General features: G+C 43.9%; 1 pseudogene; it reads left to right on the top strand.

The window, feature by feature from the left end:
* On the top strand, positions 7570–8799 carry Gm7129 (predicted gene 7129; annotated as a pseudogene).

The following is a 13083-nucleotide window of genomic DNA, read 5'->3' as shown; positions in this document are numbered from 1 at the left end:
TGTCCCTGTACCACCTTCTGCTCTTCGTAGCCCCTTGTCTCATGTAGTTGCTCTGGGCACCTGGCAGTGAAGGTGTGTGGAACAGGGTGGGACAGCAATTTGCTTTCTGTCATAGTTTTTTTTTTCCCCCTCTTGCATCATGCAGTAAATTCCTGGTCTCAGACACCAAGCCTGAACCCTGTTGTTCTCCTCCCACTGAATCTTTTTGCTTTTCAAGCACTTCTACCTCTATCTTCAAACTCTCTAAGTGCAAAGCCAACTCTGCAATTCATTCTAACACAAGAGAATTGAGTAAACATTCTGAGTTTTCAGCTTTCCCTCCAATCTTTCCCAGAATGGTATACATCAAGACTATGAAGCAAAACCAGAAACCCCCCTCCAGAGGCAAGGCAGGAGACTACCCAGTGGCAGTTGCTGCTATTTTGCCAACCTCCTTAAACAACATTGCCAACCTTTCAAGACTGGCTTTTTCCTTTAGAAAATGAAGTGAGTGAAGTTACCCATTAGGCCTAAGTCATGTTTGGTGTCATCTGTAGGCTTAGATTTTTCTCTAGACCTACTTTATTTATGGTTCCTGAACATTTCAACCTCCCTTCTAGTCCACCAACAAGAGGTAGGGGAAAGGAAGATTTATAAGAAAAAGGGAGTTGTGGACCTGTTTAGAAGGAGTTCTTTGGGGCAATTGCACTCTTCATTGTCCGGATACCAGCAGTCCAGTCCAATAGCAAACACCAAATAAGAACCAGTAGCAGCTGCTCCATCTAGCAGAAACCATAAGACTCTGCAGAATCATCCGAGTCAGTGGAAGTGGCAAGAATCAGCCGGAATACCACAAGAAGTTCTTGGGTGTATTTCTTTCTACAAAGTGAAGGCCAGCAAAGACCAGCAAATAAAAGCATTGCATGGCCAGTAAAGGCCAGTGAAGACCAGTGAAGTGCTGCACAGCATCACAATGCAAGAATTTCCTTTCACTGTTTGTGGGGTTCTATTTATACTCTTTCTAAACATCAAGCATCCTCTCAAGCAGTTTGTCCAGCAAATCATCACATACGCTCTCAGGTGTCTGCTTCAGCAAGACATCCTCTCACAAGACAACTTTCAGGAAAACATCACGTGACATAACTGAGTTTCCAAAGAAACCAGAAATTTCTACTTCAGAGCATTTACAGCCATACCGCCCTGAACATGTCTAATCTTGTCTGATCTCAGAAGCTAAGCATGGTTGGGCCTAGTTAAGTACTGGGATGAGAAAAAGAGTGAGGGACATACAAACAATAAAGACCTCCTTGTGTAACAGGGTGTGATGGTTTCCACGTATAATCCCAGCAGTGACTGAGAGGAGAGGATTGGTGAGTCCAAGGCCAGGTTGAGCTACAATGGGAGACTGCCTCTAAAATTAAACAAAACAATCAAGAAATTTTCTTATGTGAGCTCAAATTGGCAAGCCATAATTTGGGAAGAAACAAGATGTACATACCACGTGTCTACTCTGAGGGATTTTGTCCTTGATTTATTCTCTCACAATTTTATACATACACAATGTACTTTGATCCAATTCCCCATTGCCCTCTCTCATCCGCATTCCCCTCCCACCAAACCTCTTTGTCCCAACAAGTCCTCCTCTCTCCTTCCTGTATTTTTGTGGCCACTGCATGTAATTAGGGCTGCCTACATAAACACGAGTGGGGCAAAGGCAACTTAGCAGTGGCTATAGCACAGAGGAGTATACTTCCCTCTTTCACAGAAACAACAAAAGAACCCAACAGTTTGTTTGAATGTTGGTCTAATATGCACAGGGCCCTGGGTCCCAGCCCCACCACTGCAAAACATTTTTTTATACTTTGTCATTTTTATGTGCATTGGTGTTTTTACTATATATATTTCTACATGAAGATGTCAGATCCCCCGTAACAGGAGTTATAGGCAGTTGTGAGCTGCCATGTGGGTGCTGGGAATTGAACCCAGGTCCTCTGGAAGAGGATCCAGTGCTCTTAACTGCTGAGACCTCTTTCCAGCCGCCTGCAAAATATTTTTTAAAACTGACAAAACTATGATAGGTGGGTCTGTGTGAACATGTAGGGCCTTGCTATTTGCCTCTAAACAATACAATCCAGGGACTATTTGCACAGCAGTTGCATTGAATGAGGTGTGATGTCACCTAGAAATGAGGGAGATGCCTGTGGGTTCTATGCTAATATGGTGCCATGTTATATAATGGTTTTGGGCATCTGTGGGTTCTGATAGGGCTTCCATCCCTGAGATACTGAGAGACAGCTATAATTGACAGAATAAGCAAATAGAAAATCAGCAGCAATATGAGAGAACTAAGGAACACCATCAAGCAACAGACTCTAGGTAACTATTGCAGGACATTATCCAACAGAATGTGTGTGTGTGCTGTTTTGTTTTTGTTTTGTGTTTGCTTGATTTTTGAAGCAGGGTCTCTTGTTGTTGTAGACTGACCTACAACAACTTTTTAGCCAAGAAAGACTCAAACATCTGTTCTTCCTGCTTCCATTTCTCAGGTGCTTAGGAAAACAAGTGTTCATCAGCACACAGCTTGTACATCAGCACACCAGCTTGTACATGCTTTTCAAGAGTATGTAAGTCACCAAAACAAAACTTTTTCCTTCACTTTTTTAGTTTTGGGGATTGAATCCGAGGTCTCTATTTTTGTTGGAATTTAAGGTCTGTACTGCCTTGCCTCTAAACCAGAAAGACAGAAATTAGAAAAAGAAGATTTTTTTCAAGATCAACCCTAAGAAAAATAGATTTCTCTGTCTCCACTGTGTGTGTGTAAGATGTAAAGGGTATTTTTTTTCTGTCTCCACTGTGTGTGTGTGTGTGTGTGTGTGTGTGTGTGTGTGTGTGTGTGATGTAAAGGGTTTTTGTAGGACCCTAAGAAATTCAAGTGTTACAAAGGGCAGAAGCCTCTACCTTGGGTCTTACTCTTTTCCAAAGTCAATATTAACCTGGAACCTTGGCTTCCAGAGCCAGCATCTGCATTTCTTTCCAGCTTAATGTAGTACCTTTCTGCAAGTCAGTCCATATGAGCTGAGGAAGGAAGGAGGCTGTACAGAGGCTGTTTGTTCAAATTTAGAATAGTTGGCAAAAGGAATGGAAAGGGTTGGAAAGAAGAAAAAAGAGACAACTCTATTCATTCTTGTCTGTGTGTGCTCTGTCTCTCTCTTGTTTGAGATAGAGTTTCTCTGTGTAGCCCTGGCTTTACTGGAGCTCACTCTGGCTGGCCTCGAACTCACAGAGATCTACATGCCTCTGGCTCCTGAGTGCTGGAATTAAAGGCCTTCACCACCACCAGCCAGCATCCATCTACTCTGTTATAGCATCACAGAGTTATATCTGCAGCTCCTAAAACAGAACTCATTCTGTGTTGTGAAACAAACTAGGAAATCTAAGAAAACTGAAATCAAATTAGTTTTAAAGACAGTCTTGTGTATCCCAAACTGTTCTCAAACTCACATGCAGAGCAGAGGGTAACACTGAACTCCTGCTCCTCCTGAGTCAGCCTTCTGAGTGCTGGTTTTACAGATGAGAGACATCACATTTGGTTTATGCTGTGCTGGGGACTGTACCCAGGGCTGGCTTTGTGTGTTGCAGGCAAATGCTCTACCCATATCAGCCCCAAATGTATCTTTTATCTACAACCTAACTAAACTAAAAATCAATGACATCTAGAAAACTCTCAAATATTTATAAATTAAACTATGCATGTTAAAATAATTCATAGGTTAAAAGACGTTAGATTGAATAAGGTGGCCCACACTGGCCATCCTAGTACTTTTTGGAGAATGAGGCAGTAGAATCACTGTGAGTTTTGAAGCCAGCCTAAGCTACACAGTGAACTCCAGGCCAGCCTGGGCTATAGTTGAGATACTCTCGAAAAGACAGAGAATATTTGGGTTATCTTTTGTCTTTTTCTTACTAGAGCTAGCACTCAAGGCCTCACAATGTGGTAGCAAGTGAGCGATTTACTACAGAGCCACCGCCTCAATCTTTGGAAACGTTTTGAATTAAATGAAAACAAAAATATAGTCTACCTAATTTGTAGGATGCAGTAGAAGTGTAGTGCCTTTAGGGACTTGCATAGCATTAAATGCTTACATTAGGGAAGAAGAAAGGTCTCAATTCCATGACCTCAGCTTCTGTACTGGCTGGTTCTCTGCCAACTTGATACAAGCTAGAGTCATCAGAGAAGAAGAAGCCTCAGCTGAGGAAATGCTGCCATGAGAGCCAGCTGTAAGACATTTTCTCAATTAGTGTCGTTGGGGCAGAGTCCAGCCCATGTGGGTGATTCTGGGTTCTATAAGAAACCAGGCTGAGCAAGCCAGTAAGCAGTACCCTCCATGGCCTCTGTAACAGCTCCTGCCTCCAGGTTGCTGCCATTTAAGTTCCTGGCCTGGCTTCCTTCGGTGATGGACTACAAGTTGTACGATGAAATAAACTGTTTCCTCTTTAAGTTTCTTTCAGTCATGGTGTTTATCACAGTAATAGAAGGCAAACTAAGACAGCTACTGTACTAAGAAATTAATCAACCCAAAGAGAGGAGAAGGAAATAATAAAGACAGAAATCAATGACACAAAAATAGAAGCTAGCTCTCTGCAAGGATCAATAAAACTGAAGAGCTTCTAACCACATTGACAAAGAAACCAACCAAAATCAGAAGGCCGAGCCTCCGTAGAGCTCCTGCAGAGAATGAATGTATCCTACTGCGAAAGCCACAGACCACCCAAGACATCACAGGTAGGTTGAACAGCCACATTGAACTACTTGAAAACTTCCCATTAAGAAAACAAAAGACAAACTGTTCCCCGTTTTGGAGGGCACACTTACACTCGCCACAACTGGGAGGAAAGGCAAGAGGATCAGAAGGTGAAGGTCATTCTTGCTACATATCAAGTTCAAGGCCAGCCTGGGATATGTGGGACCCTGCTCTGAATGAATGGGTGCACGAATGAATGAATCATATATACGTAAATTTAAAAAAAAAAAAACATCACCCACAACAAAAAAGACTGTTTCAAGATTGAAAACCGGTAGGCATCCTTAGTTCAGTGGTAGAGCGCTTGACCAACGTGCATGAGATCCTAGGTTCAATTACCAGTAAGGAGAGGAGCGTACTAGGCATGTTATCACATGCCTGTAATCCCAGCCCTCAAGACAGACACTAAGGCAGGAAGACTGCTAAACATTCTAGGCCAGCCTGGGCTCCATAGCAAACCCTTTCTCAAAAAACTGAGGTGGTGGTGTGGGGCATGTATCTGGAAAGAGTTGAGAGGGGTGTTATGTTGTTAAACAGGGTCTTACTCTGTAAGCCTAAACTTGCCTGGAACTCACTCTGTAATCCAGACTGGCTTAAAACTCTTGGCAATCAATCCTCTTTCCTCAGCCTCTCACATGCTAGGACTCTAGACATGTACCACTGCAACCAGCTTACAATTTTTTTTTTCCTTTTTGTACTGGGGATGAACCTAAGGCCTCTACTTACTAGGCAACCAGCCGCTCAATGAATGATGGTCCCAGCCCTACAAGCCACGTATGCAAATGGACAGAAAATGCTCTACCAAACAAGATAATATAGATAGCAAGTCAATATACAAATAGACATTGAAATTTTGTGAGTATACGTGCACATGTACACACGTATGTGCTTGCATGAGCATACCATGTGAGTGCAGGTACCATGGAGGCCAGCAAAGGGTTTCAGATCCCTAGAGGCAGGCTATGACCTGCCCAACATGGGTTCTGGGAACTGAAGTGGCATTCTCTGTTTGAGCAGCAAGTGCTCTTAACCGCTGAGCCATCTCTCCAGCCCCTTGTTTTTCTTTTTTGATCTTTTGAGACAGAGTCTCACTATGTAGTTCAGACTGGCCTGGAACTCACTATGTAGACAAACTGGCCTCCATCCTGTAGTGAGTCTCCTGGTTCTACCTCCCTAATGGTAGAATTACAGATGCTCATCACCACATTTGGCTTGCTGTAATTGTTTCTTTAACTGGTACTGTAGAGTTTAATTGGAACATGCCTAACTTGCCCCTTGACACAGATCACTCTGACTTCTGTCCAGACAAAATATTCAAGGTTGAGAACATCCAAGTAGCTGGATCACAAAGCTGCTGGAGCATTTCAGGTGAGGGAAACAGATGGTGGGGGCCTCAGCCAAGGCTGCATCAATGGAATAAGAAGAAAGGGTGGTTGTAGCATGAGTTTTTAGCCACTCCACTTTATGCTCCTGGCAGGTCAGGCTTCCAGCCACCCACCCAGGGAATCTTTGGATCCACGAATGAAAGACACACATACATTAGTTAATTTAATATGCTGTCTAGCTCAATGGCTGGGCACTTCTAATCCTCTGCCTGCTACCCTAGGCCCAATCAGGGGAAGTGGCCAGTGGCCACTCACCCAAAATCTCACATGATTGGTTGGCATTATCTCCTGCAGCTGCTCCGTCCATCCGCATCCCACCACTTTATGGAGATTTTTCTCCCTCTTCCCCCCTGCATCGTAGCCTGAGCAACTCTAAGGGTCCCGCCCCATCTCCCTTTGCCCAACCATTGGCCACTGGCATCTTTTATTGATAAGTCAAAAACCTACTGTGGACAAGACCTTTAAAATTTGGACATGCAGGAGCAGGTGAGGGAGCCATCTTGGGTCCCGAGTCCCTCAGAAACCAATCTGCACAGGTGAGAGTGCAGACTGCAGAAGCAACACCGCTTCTGGGACAGACCCGGTTTTAGGCTTCAAACATGGGGCACCTTTCCCGCCAGAGGGGAGGTGTCCACCTGGGAGGGCTCTGACCACCAGAGCAGGTGAGAGAGCCATCTTGTGTCCTGCGACCCTCGGAGACCAGTCTGTGCAGGTGAGCATGCAGACTGCAGAGGCAACACATCTTCTGGGAAAGCCCTGTTTTGGGCCTCCATCTTCACCCAGGAGGCTGGTCTGAACCCCAGACCTCTGTGCAACTTCCCTACAAGAGGAGAGCTTGCCTGCCGAGAGTACTCTGACCACTGAGACTCAGGAGAGAGCTGGATTGCCAGGACTGCTGACAGGCTAACAGAATCACAGGAGGAACAAGCTCCAACCAGAGACAACTATAACAACTAACTCCAGAGATTACCAGATGGCAAAAGGCAAACATAAGAATCTTGTTTTTTGTTTTGTTTTGATTTGATTTTTCGAGACAGGGTTTCTCTGTATAGCCCTGGCTGTCCTGGAACTCACTTTGTAGACCAGGCTGGCCTCGAACTCAGAAATCCGTCTGCCTCTGCCTCCCAGGTGCTGGGATTAAAGGCGTGTGCCACCATGCCCGGCTCCTAAGAATCTTAATAACAGAAACCAAGACCACTCACCATCATCAGAACCCAGCACTCCCACCTCAGGCAGTCCTGGATACCCCAACACACCCAAAAATCAAGACTCGGATTTAAAATCATATCTCATGATGCTGGTAGAGAACTTTAAGAAGGGCATTAATAACTCAAAGAAATACAGGAGAGGCTCTCTGCTCCTCCCTGTTCCAGAGACAGCTGCATCTTCTTGTGCAGTGCCAGCCTCGTCCCGTAGACAAAATGGTGAAGGTCGGTGTGAACAGATTTGGCCGTATTAGATGCTGGTCACCAGGGCTGCCTTCTGCTCTCCACATGGCAAAGTTGAGGTTGTTGCCATCAACGACCCCTTCATTGACCTCAACTACATGGTCTACATGTTCCAGTATGACTCCACCCACAGCAAATTCAACGGCACAGTCAAGGCCGAGAATGGGAAGCTTGTCATCAATGGGAAGCCCATCACCATCTTCCAGGAGCGAGATCCTGCTAACATCAAATGGGGTGAGGCCAGTGCTGAGTATGTCGTGAAGTCTACTGGTGTCTTCACCACCATGGAGAAGGCTGGGGCCCACTTGAAGGGTGGAGCCAAAAGGGTCATCATCTCCTCCCCTTCTGTCGATGCCCCCATGTTTGTGATGGGTGTGAACCACGAAAAATCTCACTCAAGATTGTCAGCAATGCATCCTGCATCACCAACTGTTTAACCCCCTTGGCCAAGGTCATCCATGACAACTTTGGCATCATGAAAGGGCTCATGACCACAGTCCATGCCATCACTGCCACCCAGAAGACTGTGGATGGCCCCTCTGGAAAGCTGTGGCATGATGGCCATGGGGCTGCCCAGAACATCATCCGTGCATCCACTGGTGCTGCCAAGGCTGTGGGCAAGGTCTTTCCAGAGCTGAACGGGAAGCTCACTGGCATGGCCTTCCGTGTTCCTATCCCCAATGTGTCCGTCGTGGACCTGACGTGCTGCCTGGAGAAACCTGCCAAGTATGATGACATCAAGAAGGTGGTGAAGCAGGCATCTGAGGGCCCACTGAAGGGCATCTTGGGCTACACTGAGGACCAGGTTGTCTCCTGTGACTTCAACAGCAACTCCCACTCTTCCACCTTTGATGCTGGGGCTGGCATTGCTCTCAATGACAACTTTGTCAAGCTCATTTCCTGGTATGACAATGAATAAGGCTACAGCAACAGGGTGAACCTCATGGCCTACATGGCCTCCAAGGAGTAAGAAACCCTGGACCACCCACTCCAGCAAGGACACTGAGAGCAAGAGAGAGGCCCTCAGTTGCTGAGGAGTCTCTATCCCAACTCGGCCCCCAACACTGAGAATCTCCCTCACAATTTCCACCCCAGACCCCCATAACAGGAGGAGCCTAGGGAGCCCTACCTACTCTCTTGAATACCATCAATAAAGTTCGCTGCACCCACAAAAAAAAAAAAAAATACAGGAGAACACTACTAAAAAGGTAGAAGTCCTTAAAGAATTACAGGAAAACACAACCAAACAGGTGATAGAATTGAACAAAACCATCCAAGACCTAAGAAGGGAAGTAGAAACAATAAAGAAAATACAAAGTGAGACAACTCTCAAGATAGAAACCCTAGGAAAGAAATCAGGACTCATAGATGCGAGCATCAGCAACAGAATACAAGAGATAGAAGAGACAATCTCAGGTGCAGAAGATTCCATAGAGAACATGGGCACAACAATCAAAGAAAATGCAAAATGCAAAAAGATCCTAACTCAAAACCTCCAGGAAATCCAGGACACATGAGAAGACCAAACCTACAGATAATAGGAGTAGATGAGAATGAAGATTTTCAATTAAAGGGCCAGCAAATATCTTCAACAGAATTATAGAAGAAAACTTCCCAAACCTAAAGAAAGAGATGACCATGAACATACAAGAAGCATACAGAAATCCAAGTAGACTGGACCAGAAAAGAAGTTCCTCCCGACACATAATAACAACAAATGCTCTAAATAAAGACAGAATATTAAAAGCAGTAAGGGAAAAAGGTCAAGTAACATATAAAGGCAGGCCTATTAGAATTACACCAGACTTCTCACCAGAGACTATGAAAGCCAGTAGATCCTGGACAGATGTTCTGCAGACCCTAAGAGGACACAAATGCCAACCCAGGCTACTATACCCAGTAAAACTCTCAATTACCATAGATGGAGAAACCAAAGTATTCCATGATAGAACTAAATTCACACAATATCTTTCCACGAATCCAGCCCTTCAAAGGATAATAAATGGAAAACACCAACACAAGACAGAAACTACACCCTAGAAAAAGCAAGAAAGTAATCCTTCAACAAACCTAAAAGAAGGCAGCCACAAGAACAGGATCCCAACTTTAACAACAAAAATAACAGGAAGCAACAATTACTTTTCTTTAATTTCTCTTAACATCAATGGACTCAATTCCCCAATAAAAAGACATAGACTAATAGACTGGCTACACAAACAGGACCCAGTTTGCTGCTTACAGGAAACCCACCTCAGGGAAAAAGACAGACACTACCTCAGAGTGAAAGGCTGGAAAACAATTTACCAAGCAAATGGTCAGAAGAAACAAGATGGAGTAGCCATTCTAATATCAAATAAAATCAACTTCCAGCCCAAAGTTATCAAAAAAGACAAGGAGGGGCACTTCGTACTCATCAAAGGTAAAATCTACCAAGATGAACTCTCAATTATAAATATCTATGCTCCAAATGCAAGGGCAGCCACATTCATTAAAGAAACTTTAGTAAAGCTCAAAGCACACATTGCACCTCACACAATAATAGTGGGAGACTTCAACACCCCACTCTCACCAATGGACAGATCCTAGAAACAGAAACTAAACAGAGACACACGGACACTAACAGAAGTTTTGAAACAAATGGATTTAATTGATATCTACAGAACATTTTATCCTAAAACAAAAGGATATTCCTTCTTCTCAGTACCACAAGGTACCTCCTCCAAAATTGACCATATAGTTGGTCACAAAACAGGCCTCAAAAGATACAAAAATATTGAAATTATCCGATGCATCCTATCACGGACTAAGGCTGATCTTCAATAACAGCATAAATAATAGAAAGCCAACATTCACGTGGAAACTGAACAACACACTACTCTTTGGTCAAAGATGAAATAAAGAAAGAAATTAAAGACTTTTTAGACTTTAATGAAAATGAAGCCACAACATACCTGTAGTGGCTATTTCTGGTTGTCAACTTGACAATATTTGGAATGAACTACAATCCGGAATTGGAAGGCTCACCAGTGACCCTTATCTGGAGGCTTGGAGATCCTTATCTGGATCTTGGTTTGAAGATCTTGAGCCATAGTGGCTATGGATTCCAGAAGATTGAATCTCCGAGTTTAAGGAACACAACTTTAATCTGGGCTACGCCTTTCATCTGGGATTAAAGGTGTGGCGGAACACACCTTTAATCTGGGCTACACCTTCTGCTGGAGACAATATAAGGACATTGGAAGAAGGGAGTCTAGCTCTTGCTCTTGCTCCTTCGCCTGCTTGCTGCGTGAGACTGAGTAACTGCTAGATCCTTGGACTTCCATTCACAGCTGCGACTGAACAATTGTTGGGAATTGGGCTGCCGACTGTAAGTCATCAATAAATTCCTTTACTATCTAGAGACTATTCATAAGTTCTGTGACTCTAGAGAACCCTGACTAATACAGAAGTTGGTACCAGGAGTGGTTCTAGAGTAACAGAAGTACAAAGGATGAATCTTTTAAAATACTGGAATTGGCTTGTTGATCCACCAGCACTTTCAACTATTGAAACCTCTCCAGATTCTCTCCCTCCTGGGAGCTCAGAGAATTTTGAAGACCCATGGTTGAAACTATATTCCGAACTTAAAGAAGCTAATGACCTTGATTTTCTTAATGAATTAGGTGATTCAGTGCACAAAGCTTTCTACAAGATGGGGAAAAAATCGGAAAATGATTTTACTGGCTGGCTGCTCTTAGTATCTGTGGAAAGAATGATGAATGAAAGGAAGGAGTTGTGTGATAAAATCGAAAGTCTCCAGACACAAGTAAACGATCTAAAAGTTGCTAAGTGTGTCCTTGAGGAGAATCTTCTCTCTTGTAGCAATAGAGCTCAAGTTGCAGAAAATCAAACAGAAACTCTCATTGTAAGGTTGGCTGAACTACAGCGAAAATTCAAGTCTCAGCCTCAGAGTGTGTCGACAGTTAAAGTAAGGGCTCTAATTGGCAAAGAATGGGATCCTACAACATGGGATGGGGATGTGTGGGAAGACCATGTTGAAGCTGAGAATTTTGAATCTTCAGATTCTCAAGGGTTTGCCCCACCTGAGGAAGTAGTACCCTCAGCCCCACCCCTTGAAATAATGCCTTCCCCACATGAGGAAATTAATTTTGCCGAGTCTGATAAACCAGCAATGACTTTCACTACTGATGTTTCTCAAGGCCCACCAATAGTTTCTTCTAGACCTGTAACCAGACTCAAAGCAAAACAGGCTCCTAGAGGGGAGGTAGAAAGTGTAGTCCATGAGGAAATTCGCTACACTACTAAGGAGCTTAATGAGTTTGCTAATTCATTCAAGCAGAAACCTGGTGAATATGTGTGGGAATGGATTTTAAGGGTGTGGGATAAGGGTGGAAGGAACATAAAACTAGAGCAGGCTGAGTTTATTGACATGGGTCCTCTGAGTAGAGATTCTAGGTTTAATACGGAAGCTCGCATAGTTAAAAAAGGTGTCAAAAGTTTGTTTGAATGGTTGGCTGAGGTGTTTATCAAAAGATGGCCTACTGGAAATGACTTGGAGATGCCTGATATTCCGTGGCTTAGTGTTGATGAAGGGATTTTAAGACTTAGGGAAATTGCAATGCTAGAGTGGATATATTGTGTAAAGCATAATTGTCCACAATGGGAGGGTCCAGAAGATATGCCTTTCACCAGCTCTATAAGACGCAAATTGGTGAGAGGGGCACCAGCACATTTGAAGGGTTTTGTTCTTTCCCTTTTCCTTGTGCCAGATCTTAGCATTGGAGATGCTTCTGCTCAATTAGATGAATTAAATTCACTGGGTTTAGTTGGATTCCGAGGTAACAAGGGCCAGGTGGCAGCATTGAATCGCCGGAGACAAGGTGATCCTAGTTATTATAATGGACAGCGTAGACAAAAGAATGTTTATAATAACATACCCAGTAATGGTCAGCACAGGAGAGGTGAAATTTATAGTGGCATGACTCGGTTGGACCTTTGGTACTGGCTAACCAATCATGGTGTTTCCAGGAATGAAATACATAGGAAGCCTACTGCATATTTGTTTGATCTGTATAAGCAGAAAAATTCTCAAACAAATGAAAGAAAGGCTACATTAGATCTTGGTAAACAGCAATCTCGGCCAGTGAATCAATTTCCAGACTTGAGACAGTTTGCAGATCCAGAACCCCTTGAATGAAGGGGTGGCCAGGTTCCGCTGAGGAAGGATCTTGATAAGACACTCAAAGGTTTTGCTGTTACCCTTTCTCCAGTTCTTCCCCAGAGGGACCTACGGCCTTTTACAAGGGTAACTGTACACTGGGGAAAAGGAAATAATCAGACTTTTCGGGGTCTGCTGGATACTGGTTCTGAGTTGACACTGATCCCAGGGGATCCCAAGAAACATTGTGGCCCTCCAGTTAAAGTAGGGGCTTATGGAGGGCAGGTGATTAATGGAGTTTTGACTGATGT

Source organism: Mus musculus, chromosome X (assembly GCF_000001635.26).
Source record: "Mus musculus strain C57BL/6J chromosome X, GRCm38.p6 C57BL/6J".
Lineage (NCBI taxonomy): Eukaryota > Metazoa > Chordata > Mammalia > Rodentia > Muridae > Mus > Mus musculus.
This window is presented reverse-complemented; position numbering and strand designations above follow the sequence as displayed.